Source organism: Pseudorasbora parva, chromosome 21 (genome assembly GCF_024679245.1).
Source record: "Pseudorasbora parva isolate DD20220531a chromosome 21, ASM2467924v1, whole genome shotgun sequence".
Lineage (NCBI taxonomy): Eukaryota > Metazoa > Chordata > Actinopteri > Cypriniformes > Gobionidae > Pseudorasbora > Pseudorasbora parva.
In genome coordinates this window covers 11,769,859-11,789,867 of record NC_090192.1, presented here as the reverse complement: position 1 = coordinate 11,789,867, position 20,009 = coordinate 11,769,859, and the positions used below count along the sequence as shown (strand labels likewise).

The 20,009-nt window shown below is 38.5% G+C and overlaps 1 protein-coding gene across 1 annotated transcript in view; it reads right to left on the bottom strand.

Annotated features, from left to right (window-relative positions):
• raraa (retinoic acid receptor, alpha a) overlaps positions 1-19,454 on the bottom strand; it is a 271,680-nt gene extending 252,226 nt beyond the window's left edge. Inside the window, exon 1 of the mRNA XM_067429615.1 lies at positions 19,246-19,454. The gene's annotated coding sequence lies outside the window, so the exon portion shown is untranslated. The remainder of the gene's footprint in view (positions 1-19,245) is intronic.
• Positions 19,455-20,009: the final 555 nt, after the last annotated feature.

Below are 20,009 nucleotides of genomic sequence, written 5' to 3'. Positions count from 1 at the left end.
GAACCACTTTTGGTGACAAATAGCATATTTGCTATTTGGCATAGCTCCCATAGCTCTACAGCTATGTAGAACCCATAAGAGGTGCCATTTCACATTTTATTTCTTCCTCAATAATGGCGCTAAACAGCACATACAGTAGTTCTTTGGCATGTAAAGAACCTTTAAAGGGGCTTGAAAGGTTCTTTGTATGGCAGTGGTGCTATATAGCACCTTTACCACCCCAAAGAACCACTTAAGAACTGCTGAAGAACCATACAGTGTCTTAACAGGTTATGTGTATGGTAACGGTGCTATATAGCACCTCAGTCATCACAAAGAACTGGTGAAGAACCGCTGAAGAACCACTGAATCACCAAGATCTGGTGCTATACAGCACTTAAAGTGATTCCCCTATGATTGCAAGCCAAAGAACCACTTTTAGTACTATATTGCACTATATTATACTATGCTACAATGTTTTTTTTTTTAGAGTGTATGGTTTAGGTTTAAACATTCAAAAGCCAAGAAAAGCCGAAGCCCTAATATTATTGAGGACCGGCTGCTTATCTCCTGTATAGAGCAACTGAGACATTTTTTATTATATTTTCAGCTGTCCCTCATTTATCGTCGCAGAGATTATGACAAAAAACGTTTGCACCGTGTTGGGGAGTAGCTAACTACAAGTAACGACGGGTGTTTGTCAGAGGCACTGACTTCCTCCACAGGGTCCCCTGAGGGATGTGTCCTTTCTCCGCTCCTGCATATTCTATACACTGATGACTGCAACAGCAGGCATGATAATATATTTATGGTAAAATTTGCAGATGATTCAGCTATTGACAGCCACCTCCATGCTGGTGAAAATAACCTTGGGCCTGTGGTAGATGTTTTTTTTTCAATGGTGTGACCTGCAAATAAATGTGTTTAAAACGAAGGACATGCTTATTGATTTTAGGTGTAATCAAATTAATTTAAAGAGAGCATTTATTAAAGTTTGAGGTTGTGGAATCATATAAGTATCTGGGATATGTGATTGATAACTAGTTGAATTTTAATTTCAATGTGGAGACGATTTCGAGTCTACATAGTTTAAAATTGATGACTTTAAGTCCTTGATGAGTTGGTTTTATATTGAGTCCATTTTAACATGCTGTATATTATGCTGATATGGCAGTCTTAATATGAAGGCAACGATTGTTCTGGTGAAAGGATCTTGGTTAAGATTACCCTCTGATAGGAGTAACAGGTACAAACATTCATTTGTTTACACTACTATTGCTCTGTTAAATTGCTAGTTCACCTTGCACTTATGATGGAGAGCACTTGAACTCAAAGACTTGTAGAAGCAATCTAAAATGGTATGGTTACTTTAGATTAACTTTTATCTCACTTTTGATTTTTTAAGCAGGTAAATTTGGGTTAAGGATAGGTTTTAGTGTGGGCAGTGTTATTTTCAAACGCAATACAGCATAAACCTTTTAGCCCCACTCACAATACATTTAGGCCCCGTCCAGACAGAGACACGTTTAGCTGTATCCACACGGATCCGGCGATTTGGAAGCATGAATCCGATATTTTCTGAAACCGGGTCCCAAAGTGGATAAATCTGAAAACGACCATCTTCCGTTTTCGTGAGTACAGCGAATCCGTATATTTTCAGAAACGGTGATGTCATCACACTACGTCCAGCACGGTGAAAGAGTTAAGGGATACACTTACGGGCACTGGACATGCGCACATCAATATCGCGTCATTTAATTACCGTATCTGCATTATTGTAAGGGTATGTTTTGGGTTGGGGTAGGTGTAGGCATTAATAAAACACATCTGTTAAGTAGCAAATGTATTTATTGTTATTTTATTGTGAGATTTTGCCTCACCTCCGACCACTGCCATACCCCTTCTAGCCACAACTCTTCTTCTCCATTTTTAGTGTATTTCTGTGGCAGAATTACAGCGCCACACACTGGCCTGGCATGCAAACTACATCGTTTTTAGTCTGTTTCCCTAATCCCATGTGGACGCTGATATTTCTTGAAACGAGGGAAAAAAAGATCGGATTGGGAAAGCGCTGGCTTCGTGTGGACGGGGCTTTAGTTTCTAAACCGCCACAGTACATACAACCAACATGATGAAACATTGCTAGATTCATATTCTGTTTTGGGGGAAATTGTTGCAAAATGTGAAAGATCAAACATAATACAATAGCTTTACATGGCTGTCAGACGGTCGCTTCCTGTTTAATAGGGAAGTTTCTGACTAGAAGAAGCTGTAAAGTGGACCAGACTTTATGCCAATAGTCAAAACTCTGGGTATGTGAGACTATTTGCTCCTGCCCACCATCAACCACTAACAACTGCCTGGGGAACATAAATACACCACCAATCATTACTTATAGCCAGATTATAGAGTTGACAGGCCTGCTGAGATTGTCAGGGCAAGCTCTCACAGGCTGATGGGATAATATTAGACAGAGAAAGAGAGAGAGAGAGAGAGAGAGAGAGAGAGAGAGAGAGAGAGAGAGAGAGAGAGAGAGAGAGAGAGAGAGAGAGAGAGAGAGAGAGAGAGAGAGAGAGAGAGAGAGAGAGAGAGAGAGAGAGAGAGAGAGAGAGAGGGGGAGGCACAGCATGGTAGATGGGTTTTAGGGCCTGGGTTTTCCTTGGCACTCTCAGCTCCATATGTATCTGGTGAGAGTCTAAGCTCTGGAGATAGCGCTGGAAAGGCCGATACTGGAAGCGAGGGGAGGGAGAGGGGAATTCTGCTGATCACAATAAGGCCTCTTTTCTCTGAAAATGTTATCAGGTTCAATTAGGGAAAGGACAGGCTTGGCTTTCTTTTTATAGTAGAGCGCCCAGGGCTGTGTGACATGTAATTACATCGTAATGTAACCTGAGAGCTTGTCTGCAGTTTATGGTCTGCTAGTTAATTACAGTGTGTATGATGTTACCATGCTGTTTGAGTGTTTTATTGTATAGTTCTGCACCAATATTGGTGATAAACGTGGTGTAATACTGTAAATATGCACACTTCACTGCATTGCACGCTCACAATCACTCTTATGCCTAATGTTGAAAATAGGTTGAAAAGTAAAATATTGCATCTGGACATTACTATCAGTATTAAATGTTTAGTTACTTACAACTTACACTGTGTGTAACTGAAGGGTCATGGTCGTCTTCTGTTAATCCGTATTTAATTTTTATTTTAATTTTTATTTGGGGACGTGTAGCCAATGTCTATAGTGACTACGGCCCTGGAACCGTGGAAGTTCTTGCTGCGAAGCAACTATTGTAAACATTATATAATTCATTATGAATACAATTTGAATTGGTTAGACTATAACGCAAGCAACACCAGGGTTTGACAAGAGATGCATGAACTGATATAATGTCTATTTGACAAACCTCTGCAATTGAATACAATGTAAGTCACTTTGAATAAAAGCGTCATAAATGCAAATTAATCTCAAAGGATTTCAAAACATTTGTAAGCTTCTAAAGTTGTAAAAACAATGTTTTAAATGTGTCATGAAGTGGCTTTAATTTTTTTTATGCTGTTGTCTGAGGTCAACTAATGACGTCCGTGTGATTTTTACATTCAAAATCATCATAACTAATAAGTAATAGGCTATTTTCTACACTGGTTTGGAGGCTCTCTCCTGAACGCTGGGTTTTGATGGGCGTGAATGTGTTTTCCAGACAGGCTACCAAAAAGTAAGCCTGTCGGCAGGCCGGTGAATCTCAAATAGTTAAATAATATTCCTTTCTTGATCTGGGCGGGCGCGCATGCAAGTGTGCGTGTGTTTTTCGCACAATGATATTCCAATCAATTGCAGGTGGGTGAGAAATAAATCATTGTGTTTGTTTGATCAATACGTTTACGAGACCTGTGGTCGAGAGAATCATTCCGGTTCAGCTCCACGAGTCAGTGGGCAGGGCTACTGAATTACACATGCTTATTATTCTGTAGAGGCGTGGTGTCTATTAAAAGCTTTTCTTTAACTAACAAGGAAGTTTACAGCTCTGAAACTTACAGGATATTCTTACCTTATATATATATATATATATATATATATATATATATATATATATATATATATATATATATATATATATATATATATATATATATATGATATTCTTGAACTTTTATATATAAAAAACTCAAGGGAAAGTTGATTTCTCAATTCATCACCCCTTTAAGTTAATAATTTGAAATTGTGCATATCAGTGTGTAACCAAACATAAAAAAATGTATGTGCACTAGAACGACACTTTAGATATGGATTATTAAAATTAATTTGACCATGTTGCATAGGCGTATGCACATAAAACCACACCATGTGCATGATTTCACAGTCTATGGACTATTATGGAGATATTAGATAAAGCCAGGATTGGGCCTTAGTTAAAAGAGGACATTTAAGTAACTTTGTAAAATTTGCTTTAGAGAAAATATTACTGGTGTGCGTCTTGAGAGGGGAAAAAAAACAACAGCACTGACATTTATTAAAATATGTCAGTGCAAGTATCTTTCAGTTAAAAACACTCAAACATGCTTTTTTCTGGGATGAGGCTTAAGCCTCATCTGTGAAACCAGGCAAATATGTTCCACCAAGCACATTCCTTAGTACATGATTAAATAACTGACCAAGTGACATAGTCCACATCTCCAGTGCTGTATCTGAAAGTCGAAAACTATAACTCTCTATTATTATTGCTTCTCCCCATTTCCATGTGCTTTCTACTCCACCCTATTATATAAGTTTTGACTGTTTTCCAGAGTCACTTTTTCCTTTAAGTCCATTAAATATATGTGGGAAACACCTATGATTATAAATCCATATGAGGAATTGTCTAATGCACACATAAGCTCTGTTTCAAAATGTACTGAGCTTCCAGCACTTCAAGACTTCATAGTTGTGCCTTTGATGCAAAGATAGTCTCTAAGACAGCTTAGGGCAGCGCTGCCTGTACATTGCAATCCCAGAATGCACTGCAGAGTTCAGTGGAAAAAAATATTCAAGATGATGGAGAAGAAATAAATGGGAAAAAACGGCATACATGGCATAAAAAAACTTATTTCATTTAATACTCAAAATAACTGCATGTACATTGCAATCCCAGAATGCACTGCAAATTCCCTCGGGAGCTCAGTGAATTCAAGAGTGGTACCGTGATAGGTTGCCATCTGTGCGATAAGTCCATTTGTGAAATTTCTTTAGTAATAAAATAGGGCTGGTCCGACCCACCTTTTTTTGCCTCCGATACCGATACCAGTATCTGGAATTCATTCAGTATTGGCTGATACAATCTGATACTAAAATAATAATAATTAACTGTAAACCTCACTGTGCGGAAGAGACTGGGATCATTCTTTTGTGAAAGGCATCAGGCTTGAATTAAACATTATTTTCCTAACTTTGTAAAGCAATATACAGACAAAATGTAGTGAAATAATAATTTCACTTACTTACTATGTTGCTGTAAATAAGCCAAGAGCTTCACTAGATTGGAAGACATTTAAAATAAACAGGAATCAGGCTCCATTCACGGCGAATGATTTTGTTGTGTGTTACTCATATAAATTCAATTTTTAAGCACAGCTTTTTAAAGGTCTCATGGGATGGATTTTTTATTATTAATTTATAATGTTTCCTGAGGTGTACTTATATTGTTAGTATGGTTTTTACATCAAAAAATGTCATAATTTAGAAATAAAGGGCATTTTTTTCTATAATGATATTAGTCCTCTGGCTTGAATGCTCTGTTTCAAGGGGTGTGTCTGCTGTGAGACATCAGTGAAAACGCACTGTTGTGATTGGCTGACATCTTTGCATTTGAACGGCGTCATTCATCATGGACAAGTGTGCACTGCAGATATACGTGTGACTGAAAGATCCAAACATTATAAAGAGTGTTCTTTGATCGCTCTCTTAATGAACACAGTTACTCACTGTTTGTTGCGGTGCTGTCGAATCGGTATGGAAAAGCCTGTGCTGACATCATGACTGATAAACTGAATCCATTCTCTACTAATTCTCTGGGCGGGCAAAGCAGAGGAAGGGAAGGAAACCTTTCCTGGTATGACGTCATAACAGGAGAATTCTAGATCAGCTCGTCAGAACTGTTTACACCTATCAAAATATGATTGGTGCATAGTGTAATATATATGCAGTAGTTTATTGAGCCTTTTCTTTTAACAGTTTTAAATTTTATTTCTGCAAAAATTACTCCGATGACGCAAATATCGTTAATTTCCGTCATCTGAGATATTTTTGGCCAGAGGCTTAAGACTACAGCCAGCAGAGGGAGCTTTTTCCATGTTTTCAACCCACACATGGGCGGTGGGATCTCACTCTCAGCTTAGCTCACAGCCGCAGGCATTCATGTAAAAGGAGCGGTGGAGCAAAGTGAGTGTTTCAACTTCTCAAATTAATTCCTATTAAAAGTTACGCTTCCAAAGGTATGAACTGAAAACACGCCAGACATAACACGCACTGTGAACGATTGCCGCGAGTATGGACGCGTTTACCTCAGCTCTCACCACAAGAGCTCAATCAGCTCATTCATCACGATGCGTGTAATCTGACTCCTGCAGCATTTGTGCTGTGACACTCACTCAGCGGCTAAATCACATTATATTGAACAGACACGTTCAGTTTTTAATTGTAGTGTCTGTTCTCTAACTGAACTGATTTTATGAAAATGAACACGGTCACGGTGGGAAAGTGATAAGTGATCAGTGATTCAGTATTCTAGTAGCAGTGGCTTTGGGAGTGGCCTCGTAGGGCAGCGAAGCATTCTGGGATTGTTGTCTTTCATCCCCATGAGACAAAAATACATTTTCTGTCTTTTCTCAGTCTAGAAAGCACCAAATTCAAAAATAATTTCACATTTCTACTACATTATTGACCCACTTTAAATACAGATTCATCTTCCCAGCGCTGAAGTACCCCTTTAATGCTTCAGCATACTAGGACATTTTGGACAATTTCATAATCCTAATTTTCCGGGAACAGTCTGGGGATGGCCCCTTCCTGTTCCAACATGACTGCACACCAGTGCACAAAGCAAGGTCCAAAAGACATGGATGAGCGAGTTTGGTGTGGAGGAACTTGACTGACTTGCACAACTGACCTCAACCCAATAGAACACCTTTGGGATGAATTAAAGCGAAGACTGCCAGCCAGGTAGTCTCGTATCTCGTAGTATAGTAGTATAGGCTAGCAATATAGTATATTTGCCTAAAGCACAACCAAACCAATGTTCCAATCCCAATAACCTTCCTCAAATGGTTATTGTTTTTAACCATTAGAGGATCAAACGTTTTAAACTAAGTTAAACTAAAGGAAAATGAGAAATGTAGCCTTAAACACCTAGTTATATATATATATGGTAATAGTTTTACTTTAACTACAGGCTATTAACCCTGTTTTGGGTTGAAAAAAAAACAAAAGCAGTATTTTATAGATCTCACTGATCTAACTGTTTCTCTCTCTTTCTCAACATCTATCTATGCTTTACCTCTCGCTAACTCTCTCTCATGAGCACAGGGATTCGTCTCGTCTGACACATAGAGATTATCTAATACCATCAAAGGAAGAAGGAAGATAAAACGATGGTGTATTAAAATAAGTGGAGTCAAGACTTAACCATATCAGTGTGTGTGTGTGTGTGTGTGTGTGTGTGTGTGTGTGTGTGTGTGTGTGTGTGTGTGTGTGTGTGTGTGTGTGTGTGTGTGTGTGTGTGTGTGTGTGTGTGTGTGTGTGTGTGTGTGTGTGTGTGTGTAGGTAAAGAAGGTAAAGAACCTTGGCATTTCCAGAGTAGCTGTCCTGTGCCTTCATCCGCTCCAGGAATCACAAGGATTTAACTTCCCAGTCCCTGCTCCTATTCCTGCCTTCCCTCCATCTCTCCGTTTTTTCCCACACTCTCATGCTCTCTAGAGGCACTGGATGCTGCATCATGGCTTCAGGCAGTAGAATCACTATAGCATTACAGGCTTTTACCCCACAATTTGAACACCCATCTTGCATGAATTTTTGCATCTCGCATTATTTGCATGTTCGTCAAAATATAGCACACTGCATTGCAAGGTACAATATTCCTTAGTATGCTCTTATTTTGGGAAATAGGTGGTCATTCTATTAGTAGGACATGCAATCCATGCATACAAAATATATAAAATGCTTACTGTGCACAGTTTTCAATGCAATACACTGAAGAGTAGAAAAAGGTAATATGCTGAAAAGCCATTTGCTAGCCAAAAAATACTCTGGATCACTGTTGAATCAACAAGTTTACTGTAAAATGTTTATTCACACCAAGTGCCTTGTTGGCAAGTGCTTTTCATGTTTAAAAAATAATAAATCACATATTTCAACGAGTTCAGTGGCACAATTAGTAAAGTGTTAACTTTTTTAGTTTATTCTTATATAAAAACACTTAGTTCTTTCAAAAAATATATGTGCCATTAATGTATATTTACTTCTTTCAAGTAATAAAGTATTCTCGTAAGTTTATAATATGCCATTGAAAACACATACGGGTGAGGGGTTCGAATGCCGGTCGCCATGTTGTGGCATTGTTGCACCATCTTGAAAGTACATTAGCCTAAGAGGGACATACCCGTAAATTCAAGCTTCGCCTTTCGCGCTTTAACACTCAATGGCACCGTGTCGAATGTGAAGAGGGGGATTGCCATGTTAATCTTAGACTAAATCGACCACCGTAGGAGTTCAAACGAAATCAGAATTGAGAGGAACAGAAACTAATATTCACTGGATGGTCATATAGAAATGTGTTTACTTTCAATAAAAATTAAGAACATTTTCTAAAACTGGAAATAAAGGGTTAGCGGTAGGTGTAGGGAGGGCTTTTATTGTTCGATTAAGGCGGCATCCATTTAAAGGGCTCATTAATGGCACATGCACTTTTACTAGCCGATTGTATGGAAATGTGTTTTGGCAGTGCCTGTACACAACCATCCTATAATGATACAAATTTATCAAGTGTTTTTTTCTTAGGGTGCTTTCACACCTACCTTGTTTGGTCCGGATTTTCGGACTTTTCAGTTTGGTACGAAACAAAATTATAGGTGTGAAACCTCCCTCGGACCATGGTCCGGACCAAACAGACGAAATTTGGTCCGACGAAAAGAGGTAGTCTCGGTCCGGACCAAACTGAACAAAGATTCGGTTCGTTTCTTCTGTGAAAGCATTTTCTGTATAGTTCGGACTTTCAGACCATTTACAGGAAGTTCTGGTGTAGGATTAGTGAAAAAACACAGAATAAACTCACAGCACATGCAGTGATGGAGCGCGCAGCATTTTAAACAGAACCGCTTGTGTAGTCATGTCAACTCGCGTGAACGGCGTGCTCTGCTTGTGAATAATATATATATATATATATATATATATATATATATATATATATATATATATATATATATATATATATATATATATATATATATATATATATATATATATAATGTCTGTGAGACAAGTAACGTTATATGCTGAGTTTTGGTTTATTTATGAGACCGCTCCAGTTCATGTGCAACGCAAATGATCACTCTGTCACGGGATGTCTGCTATATTATTTATTTAAGCTTATTTATTAAATTCAGGCAAATGATGAAACATTTATTAAAATTAAGATACAAAATACAAAGCTTTCTACAAAACAAATCTTAATGAAGTGGTCAAAATTATTTCTGACTCGATGTCTTTGACATATATTGCACATCTGTGCACGTTTCATAATCAATATAGCCTAGATGAAATTAAAAAATAACATTATAATATTTAACATAACTATAAAATAAAACACATTGTTTGGCTAAAAAGCCTATCTTAGGAGCTCCTCCTTTCCTGTCGGCGCCGAAAATGTTTGCACAACGAGGACGTTCATTCTGTGAATTTGCCTCGAGTATAGTTGGTGCTGCAGATAGTAATGCCATAATATTAACAGTATTGCCAACGATATGCGTCTGTTCATTCATTCTTGTCAAAGTAAGCCGCTGAATTGACAACACACTGACGTCAGACGCACGTCCGCTAACAAACCAATCAATGTTAAGTTGCAGCCCAAATAGATGATGACGACAGGACGCCAGTTCGTCATGTAAAGTTCTTTGGTGCGCTGACATAACTGCAATGTGAAAGCAAACCAAAAAGAACCAAATGTCCAAACACAAACTTTGGTTCGGACCTTGGTGCGGACTTTCAGGTGTGAAAACACCCTTATATGTTTAATCTCCTTATATGTTTTCTCCTGTCTCAAATCGAACCATTCGACCGTGCGACGTCAGGCGATCAGACACCCCTCCCATGACTGTTGATTGACAAGCAGCGTTTCACCATCATCACAGTCAGCCATTGTGGATATGCTGGAGCAGAATGGCATCTAAGTGATTGTGGTGTTCTGTTCTTGTGTGTAATAATGAACACAGCAGTCATTTTTGATGTTCCTAAATCCGAACCGCTGAAGACGCAGTGGCTGAGTTTTGTTTTCGTCAATGCTTTTATGTTTGCGCGAACCGCGAAGCATTTCTCACCAGACTGCTTTATAACCGAGGTTCAGTATAAAAGCAGGTTTTGCTAAGAAGCTGCTCCTGAATAAAGGATTCAGATCCGTCGTGTTCCTGCTGTCCCTCCAGAAGAATTGAGTGTAGTTTGAAACGTGTGCATGCTTCGTGATGAATGCGGCTAAAGTGAGTAAGTTACATTACAGCATGCTTTCTATGTATGATGTTCTCAATATAATTCATAATCTCACGTTTATAACGAACAACGCGTTATGGTTATTGTGTTATAACAAACTGTGTACTCTGGTTTTAAAGTTAACGTGGATGTGGTAACACTACACTAAGCTTAATTATGTAGTTGGTTTATAACGGTGTCTTACTGTCAAAAATAATCGTGTTGTAACAGTTATTACACGGCATAGATAACGATCACTGACATATCAATTTTAACAGAAAAAAAGTTTTCATTGGCAATAGCTGTAACATCAATCTGTCAATAAACATTAGAGGATGGATACCCGACCCGAGCCCGACGGGTTCTGACGGTACCCGACGAGTTGGGCCGGGTTCGGACAGATATTTAGAAATGACTTTCGGGTTCGGGTCGGGCTCGGTCACGTCAGCGCGATAAGGCATTGAACCATTTAAATTTAAAACTGCTTATTATGCAAGTAGCCAATGGGTCTGTTTAACTGGATGCAATGGTTTGTTTTTGTGATTAAAATACATGTAAAATATTACCCTAACATCCCTCTTCCTGCATGCAGAAATTTGTTTATGTCGCCGTGACAACAACGCGCAACACGTGCGTGCATATTGCCCGCGGCATCCTCATCATTCCAGTGAGCGCAACTTCAGCGCTGCTGGCGGCAGGACAGCCTTGAAGACATCCACAGTTGATGCAATCCTTTTTCTGCATAAAACCTCGATTAGCCTAAACTTTGATGGATAGATTATGTAAATAGATCCCATGTTGCAGTTTAGGAACCATACAGTTTGAGAAAATTGGTAAGATGACTTTCATTTCAATAAGCATTTCAATTGTGTTACGTTAATGTTTTGTTCTGTTAGCTTGGGCCATTTTTAGCAGACCTTTGTTCATTTAATTTCAGTTGGCTATTTGATTGGGCTCTGTGTAACGTTTGATGCCCCGTGCGCGCTGATGCGCTCGTCTGTAAACATTTCAGAATGCCTTCCTTACAGTTGCTTAATAAAAGCGGGCTTTCCACACAAACAAACGTGCGTTTCATTAGTATATGAGGGGAAAAATTGATTTTAACTGTCGGGCTCGGGTCGGGCTCGGACATAAATATTTGAATGCCTGTCGGGCTCGGGTCCGATCCGCACTCTAATAAACATCACTAAACAGATAGCATTCATCGCTAACGTTACCCTGCCAGTACATAAAGACAGATTAAAGTGGCATTACATTAACCAACCATTCAGAAAGCCCTGTTTAGCCTTAATTGTCAAATTTCGTTGGCGCTGTCATCTTGTCCCGGATCCGACTCCGGTTCAAATTGATAAATTTGCACAGATCTGTCCTCAGAGACTCAAGTCGCCATTCTTTCGCCTACTGTTGTCAAGGGCAACACGTGTGTGTGTGTGTGTGTGTGTGTGTGTGTGTGTGTGTGTGTGTGTGTGTGTGTGTGTGTGTGTGTGTGTGTGTGTGTGTGTGTGTGTGTAAGCCCCCACATTTTAAGCCGTATTCCCTGAAATGAGCTGTTTTTGACCAGGTAAAGTGAGTGTTTTCTTACAATACTAATGAGAATTTTTAATTAAAGTATATCACAAAGTTTTAATTTAGACACTAAAGAATCATATTAACTTGTACAAAAATGCCATTATATGACCCCTTTAACAATTTTAATAAATATAATCATTTACACTCTATGTTATTATTGCATCCTGTTAATGTACAACAATACTGAGGTGCAAATAGTATTCATCTGTCAAAATAAAGTACAAATTGCATGTAATTATTATTTACACATATTGCAAAGAACTGTTTTATATGGTGTAAAGAGAATATATTACTTATACTCTCACAAATAGCATCTACGGCCATTTACACTTAGTGAAAATATGATCTATCTCGAAGAAAATATGGTTTCACTGAGTGCAAAATTATAATCTAGTTGCTATTAACACTTAAATAGCATCTATCACTATCTGCACAGTGGAAATAGCATTTGTTAGCATATATGTTCAAAAGAACAGCATTTATTAGAACGTATAACTTATTGTGTCACTGCCATCAAAACACGTTATTCAAGTAGTTAGCTCTACACATATTTATAGATTTGTTACAGTAAACAAAGCTCTCCACACACATACTCAACATAATGTAATATAATGTATCAATCAACTAAGTCAAAGAGCAAAGAAAAGCTCTTTTGAACAATGTGGCTCTGTGATATAATAAGTCCATTCTAAAAGATATAATGAGGTATATCAGGTCTACAACGAAGCAATTATACTCTATACACTACAATAGTAGAAGCTCTATCATGTTACAGTCAACCATACCAGATGCATGTCTGATTTAATTTGCAAAACAATCTGGTCCATAAACCATGCAAAAACAACTGAAATAAAAAACAGAGCAATTGAAATACTAATTAAATGTCAATAGCCAGGACATGTTGAGTCACTATCATGTTCTTAATGCCAGAATGCTTTTTCCATCCCATCCTGACACTGGTCTTATTCATTTGTTAGAGAAGTGGATGAAGAACAAGTGGTCTATGCTCAACGGGAGACGAAGAAAAAGCTGAATGTGCGTCATGTTGGAACGTCAAACAACGGAACACAAACAGTGAAATATTATAGGTGCCATTACAACATGGGGGGGGGGGTGTTTCCCGTTACCTGTGTGTTGTATTAAACATTGTTTGCATTAGTGTTGTATATCAACACACAATACGTAACAGCTGTTTGACATTGAAACCACGGCCAAAACCACCACACACAAGCCTTATCTGAAACGAGGGAGGGTTTTAACTGTAAATACGATGGGTCTGAACTCAAACACCGGCAATGAACAGGACAGTGTGAGAAGAGTGTACTATGATCTTGATTTAATTGCCTACGAGGTAATTGAAAGTTAACATGACATACAAGTTACATACCCAAAAAAGTCTATTGAATAACTGCTTCATTGCATTGTGTTTCACAGTATTCCCCTGCTGTGACTTAATAGGACAAGTACATTAAATTAAAACCTTGACGGTACAAACATGTATTTGGTTAATTAGATCCTCTGCAACATGTCCATCTAAATTCATATGAAGACAAATTCACCTACCTTCAGCTTGCCAGACTTGCTCTCTTATCATTTGATACATTTTGGTTCTGAGATATCTAGGCTGCTACTTTCTCAGCAGCCTTGGTACTGGATATATATTGCGATATATCATGATTCATGCTTCCATGGTAACAGCAATATCTCTGATTGGCTGATCTTTTAGATTATGTTATGTGATTATAGTTCATCCTCACTAAGAATTTGCAAATATTTTTGGTCATGATATCACCCTGTTTGGATTTTGTTTTCTGTTTGCACTAGCTCCCATAGTTACTAATTTGATTTCTTCATTTCGTTCAGCTGTGTTGTCACTATCACCTTGTTTGTCTGTGTACTTAAAGGTGCTGTATGTAGGTTCTTCACTTTACTGAATCATAAAAACACAATATGCTTGCAGATGTAGAAAACATTATAAATTCACCGACTTCTTTCTCAGAAAAATAATACTACAGCCAGTAATTCTACTCCAAAATGTGCGTTCTGGGGTGCGCACGAATAGTCGAATATTTGAATATTCGATCTGTAGTTAATATCCGAGGGAAAAAATACTATTTTATTTTTACTGCGTTGATTTGCTGGCTGTAAATGCAGTGAATCCATGATGAATCCCTCTAAATGTCACATTTATAACTAAATCCACTAGGTGGCGCTGTGGAGATTGTTATTAGGTTCCGCGGTCTCTCTTGAAGCCAATACGGAAGTAATGTAAACTGCAATTCCTCAACTGGCCTCTAGAGGCAGGCTCCAGAAGAACTTTACAGCAGAAAAAAAAACATGTTTACAGCCTGGTACAAATTGTGATTTTGGCCTATAAGGCTAATTTTGACCTTCATGACAACTGTGAGGGGGGTGAATTTTTTTATAACTCATTCGTTTACATTATATAAAGCCTTAAAGTTCTGCATAATTAAGGGCGTGGTTACAGCCAGATAACCATTTATCTGCCGCCTATAGTAATTTTGCCCATTTTCTGTTATCCGGGAGTGACACGCGATGACTCGCTCGCAAGATGGCAATGCCCAGCTCGCCCCTACTTTAAGCTTCGGAACGGCTTAACGGAAGGGTGACGTAACTGACACTACATCCATATTTTTTTACAGTCTATAATTTTATCACATAATGTCGTCGTCTGCCTTGCGATGTTTGGAATTACATTTTAAAATGTAAAAGCGAGAGAACTTATGATAGCAAAATGACCCAGGGACAAATGCTTCCTTTAAATTTCGTTGAGGGTTTAAGAGCAGAAATGTAATTAAGCAAATTTAAATAAACAAATATTCAAATATTCTATTTTTATGAGAACAAACATTCAAATACAATATTTAGCGAAAATGCTCATCCCTAGTGCATGTCGAAATCATAGAGTATAAAAAAAATATGGACATAGTGTCCGTGACGTCACCCACAGGATTCCAATGAGCCGCTCTGAAGCGTATAGTAGAGACGAGCTGGCCGCATCATCGTGGAAAACAGAAAATGGGCAAAGAGGCGGAATGTGGGCGGAGCTGATGTGACGCAATGACTAACAGACAGCAGATAAATGGCTATCCACCATTCACTCAAAGTGACCACGCCCTTAATTATGCAGAACTTTAAGGCTTTATATTATTTAAACGAATGAGTTATAAAAAAATATAACCCTCCTCACAGTTGTCATGAAGGGCAAAATTTGCCATATAGACCAAAACTATACGGCATTTTAAATATGTTTTTTCTACTGTAAAGTTGGCATTTTAGCAGTAAGGCTCAATGAGACACTGTCCCTAGTGGTCAGTTGATGAATTGCAGTTTAAGTTACTTCCATATTGGCTTTTGAAACTGGGGGAGGTTGCTGCTCTATGTTCGGAATGTCTGTTTTTGTTTTGGTCTGTGTGATACCGCATGCTGCCAGCTTACCCAATAGTATTTCGACACCACGGGTAGCCAGTTGGCGGAATACACATCATATTGCAGCCATGGAAGCCAGCAAACAAACTAGGTCAGATATCGCATATTCTACCTGACCTAAAAACCTCAGCATCTATCTAAAAATCAACTCATCACCTTACAATGTGGATTTCACTGTCAATTGCGCTGTTACGTGTCCTCAAGCTGGCCACCCGCATGAGCGTCGAGTCTGAGGAGGAGAGGTCGGGTTAAACAACAATCTACAATGTTTTGAATTTGGATTGCAGTACCCATTTCAATCCTACATACCGCACCTTTAAGTCCTATGTTTTCAGTTCACCTTTGTCCGGTATTGTCAGTGTCTGGTTGTGCTTCTTCGTTTACCAGTGTGTGGATTTACTTATGGATGTATTGAAGACTTCAAACCTTCATCTTCCTTGTCATGCGTGTGGTTTACAACCAGTTATGACCATTTTAAGGTGTCCGTGTAACAGTGTAATTATGCAATTACTGGGATTGGAGTTTGGTTTAGGGTTAGCTGCATGTAATTTCGCATAATTTATAGTTATTAATATAATAACTACATGTAACGTAACAAGGACACTATAAAATAAAGTGTTACTGAATTTGCCAATTGCCAAATACACAATCTTCATCAAGGATGTAGTCTCAGCCTCAGACATCACGCCCACAGACTGTTGGCTAAATGTCTGATGCATATGGCACACTTATCTTGAAACACTTTGGGAGTTTCAAAGTCATCCTCTGATTGGTTGAATTTGACAGGATGTCCATTTATACATTGTGTTGCGTTTTTAATGGTCCGCCTTGAAACAAATTCCGTTATGGCAAACTCTCCCGTGGAGATTGCCGTCATGTTTACTGTGTAACTGTGACAATGAGCTAGCCTGAATGCCAGCCGAACTCAGCCCTGCCCACAACATTTGAGCTCGGGCGGTTCGGTCTGGACTTGATCCATAGAGGAGTGTTTATGCCCGAACAGAAACTGTTCTGTTCGGACCAATGAAATCATCAGGGCGGGCTTTAGATGATGACGGACAGATGATAAACAGTAGCGTAATCATGCACGTCATCAAAGGGGCTTGGATTATATTTGTTCGAATCTTAAACGGAGAGCTTGTTTGTATCCGCATTCACCTTCACTATTTCTCTCAGAAATGATGATCATGTTGGTAAGTACTCTGTGTATCCTTAAATTCTTTTCTTTTTAACAACACCGGCAAAGATTGTTTATTCCAGTGCATGTGCAGACAGGGTTGCCAAGTTTTTACAGCAAAATCCCCAGCTACTAGCCCTAAACAATAGCTTCTCGGGGGGTTCTCCGGTGAAAAAATGGTATTTGGGGGGTAAAATGTGTGTTATTTTGGCAAGGTTTTCTGCTAAAATTCGCTCTCATAGTCGCTTCAAGCTGCGGACATGGAAAACAACCCGCAGAAAAAAAACGCAGACTTGGCAACACAGTGCATTTGAGCTCTGTTGACATTTGACAACTAACATATTAGTCACTTCGTTGCTCTCATTGGTTGTAGGTCTGTCCAATTGATGTCTTTCCTGGTTCGGTTGAAACACGCCCCATAATCACAGCCCAATGGAGCAGTATCAGACTCATATTCTGACTAGAATTGATTGGCTAACAATGAGCGCTTACCAGGATTAACTAAAAGCTGGATTTTTAAAAGTATGTGAGGGGCGCGGCTCCATTGTTGCAGTAAACTTGCACAATGTTCTTGAATTAATAATTTATAGACGCACGCCGGTCTGTTATTGCAGAGACAAGACTTTGCATTTGCATGCCCCTAAACATGACGCTGAACAAAGTGAATTGTGATTGGTTGCGTTACATGTTGGGTGGTCCTCGACCAATGAAAACTACGATAGAATCTAGACCTTCTGCCGTTAGTCTGAAGGTCTACCTACACAAGACTAGCAAGGATGTAATCAAATATTTGGGAGGACCAAATGTAAACATTTAAGAATTATTTAACGAAAAACTCTCTCATGGCTGAACAATGAGCAATTAGTAAGTATTATATAGGTGAATTTACAATCTAAAGCCCCGTTTCCACCAAAATTACCCAGAACAATTTGTACCAGGAAATTTTTTACAGGAACTTTTTTCCCCCCAGACCTGTTACTGTCTGCGTTTCCACCGCGGTCTAAAGTTCCGTGAAGATTAGGCAAATATAGTCAGGGCTTAGGGCTGCGCGCAACTGCTCCTCCCAGTCAGCGACGGACAGTAATCATTTTTGCGCGACACTAGCCACGTTTACATGCAAACTTTTTTGTCATTCCTATTAAAATTATTGCGATTGAACGATTAAGTGTACTGTTTACATGAGACGTTATCTAAAACGACCTTGAACTTCATTTAGACCCTGGTTCCTGAGGTTGAAACACACCGAGTACGACTGCAAAGTTCCTAGTTCCTGGGGAAAGTTCCTGCGGTGGAAACGCAGCTTAATTTGTTTTCAATTGATGGTTTACGGTTGGAAATAGCTTAAAGCTTCTCCTTTTGTCATTCAAATTGCGTTTCCTATGAAAAATTATGTACTAATTCATACGAAATGACGACCTTGATTACGTAAGGGTGTATTGTGGTCATTGCTAAAAAAAAAAAAAAAAAAACACTGTAATCTAGTTAGTTACCACTGCAACCAAGCATAATAAATAATTTAAATACAGAAAGATCCTGTTCATTTAATTTACTACAAAGTACCATAGTGTTGCAGTGTATTAGATATGGGGCCATGGGAGCCTACCTTGAATTTTGACTATACAAGTTGACTATGTAGGTTTCCCCTTAGGGAAATTAACCATGGTTTCATCATAGAATTGGATTTTGGATAATTGATATAACCAAAGTTTTACCACAAAATAGCATGGTTAAAATAATGGTTAAAGTAGCAATTTTCATTTTCGTAAGGGATATTATATGGAAATTAGTAGCTATGACAATCATTCAGTTCCATATGACAAATTAAAATAGACACGTTGTATCATTTACCAAACTACAGCAATTCAAAATCTGAAAGGAAATAAGAAATGGAAGATGGAAAAGACATAAGTTCAGATAAACTGAGCATATTAAACATAAAATATATCGCAAAATTGTAGTTTATAAACGTGCGATACAGCTTGTCTGTCAAAAACGTTAAATGATGAGCAACCTTGTAGTGCACGCTTGTTCAAAAAAAATAAAAAATAAAAATACTAAGACAGTACAACAACTATCAATAGTTTAAAGTAGCTTTGTCCAATAAAATAATTTCAAAGTTATCATAGGCTACGTAGTGATACGCATACCGCAGAATAAGGACAAATGCCCACAAAAAAAAAGATGTCTAGTAGGCTTTGAGACATAGCCATATTATTATTCAACACTATCGGGACTGTTCGTGCAAAGCTTATCTCGCAGTTCCATGGTGCCTATTTGGTCCCTAAATAAAACATTTCCAGCAGTTGTTATCATCAGCAGTTGTTTGGTACAAGTGAGAGAGTAAACGAAGTCCTTGAATAAATACCTGAACCTGTTGACTCCGCCCCCGCTGCCGCTCACCGCCTCAACTCCTGCCGCCGCCGCGCAGTTTGCTCGGGACGATGCTGCAGTAAACTTCCTAGTCTGCTCAACAATAGAGCAATAAACATGTCACTGAGAACCTTCAGATGTGTTTTAGAGTTGAGACAGAACCCCGTATGAAGTAGCGGCCATTGGAGAGTCATGTGTGCTGTGTGTTTGTGTGTGTGTGTCTGTGAAACCCAACACGAGTGGATGAACCCGCCCCGTTTCCTCAAAGTCCCGTTAACTCTCTCATCTCCATCTTTGACTGTCTCTATCACTGGCTGCCTCTGCTTCTGATACCACAACATAACAAAACTATTTAGTAGGCTAATTTATCGAGGTTTGTTTTTTGTTTTGTTTTTTTGTTATTTAAAATGATGTATTTTAGTTTAGTTATTAAAAAAAAAAAAAAAAATTTGATAATTTATTTATTTGTACACAGACCCCGTGGCATTCTTATTCTCTCTAGACCCCAGATTGAAAACCTCAATGCATTGGGCATAGGCTATATTTCCAATGAATGATATGAGAGAGAGTGTGATAGAGCCAATTCAAATGATGGGGATTATTAAGCATTTTACATTCCACCAGGAGGACCTGTATAGCAGCAGGAAAAAAAATAATTTTGTTTATTTTGTTTTTAAGGCCTTTAGTCACATCCCTTCCAAGTTATTGAGAGACACAGCAGATTTTCTGCAATGTTTATCCACAATAGAAAATGTCCAG